Below are 845 nucleotides of genomic sequence, written 5' to 3' on the forward strand. Positions count from 1 at the left end.
AGATAAACTGCAGTGCTTTACATTGACTCTCACACTACACAGACTGTTACCGGACTACAGTTCCCATCATCCATTGCTGGAGAACTATATTAGAGAATTTTTAGCAATCGCGCACTGTTCTTTTTTCTGAGTTTTTTTTGTGATGGCATTAATCAACCTCTTAGGTCTAAGCTTAGATGCGAGGGTCCACGTTCGTCATTCGCTCATTTTATGGATTATGCTTTGTTGACTGTTGGCTCTTTGTTTACTGTGGGTGTCACGGAGGAAGAACGCGACACAGTGTCTGTGACTGAAATGGCGGCTGTACCAGAGTACGCTCACAAAATGGCGGCGACAGCAGAGCCTGATCGCAAAATGGCGGATCCAACAGCACCCCGTCATGTCACAAATTCCATTCCTGAGTACCCACCTGTGAACTTCCTGTTTGTCCTGTCACGGCTATGGAGGCCGTTTGTGAACTCTCTGCCTGTCCTGTCATGGCTAAGGAGGCCATCTGTGAATCCTCGTCCTACCCTGTCATGGCTATGGAGGCCGTTTGTGAACTCTTTGCCTGTCCTGTCACAGCTATGGCGGCCATCTGTGTACTCTCGTCCTGTTCTGTCACGGCTATGGAGGCCGTTTGTGAAAGAACTGTCTGTCCCATCCATGAGACCGTATATGCTCTGTCTGTCTCTTGTGTCTCAGTTTTCCCCAGGTCCCAGTCCCTACCAGGGAGGACTCCTGTTCCCGAGTGTAGCCCACGGAGGGCTCCTGTTCCCGAGTTAAGCCCACGGAGGGCTCCTGTTCCCGAGTATAGCCCAGTGAGGGCTCCTGTTCCCGAGTATAGCCCACGGAGGGCTCCTGTT

The 845-nt window shown here is 51.1% G+C and overlaps 1 long non-coding RNA gene across 1 annotated transcript in view; it reads right to left on the bottom strand.

Moving 5' to 3' along the window:
- Nucleotides 1-216: 216 nt before the first annotated feature.
- The window catches only part of LOC107751724 (uncharacterized), a 6254-nt gene continuing 5625 nt past the window's right edge, over nt 217-845 (bottom strand). Inside the window, exon 3 of the long non-coding RNA XR_001641290.1 lies at nt 217-343. This is a non-coding gene — a long non-coding RNA (uncharacterized LOC107751724). The remainder of the gene's footprint in view (nt 344-845) is intronic.

Source organism: Sinocyclocheilus rhinocerous, unplaced genomic scaffold (assembly GCF_001515625.1).
Source record: "Sinocyclocheilus rhinocerous isolate Xijiao unplaced genomic scaffold, SAMN03320098_v1.1 scaffold1282, whole genome shotgun sequence".
Classification (NCBI taxonomy): Eukaryota; Metazoa; Chordata; class Actinopteri; order Cypriniformes; family Cyprinidae; genus Sinocyclocheilus; species Sinocyclocheilus rhinocerous.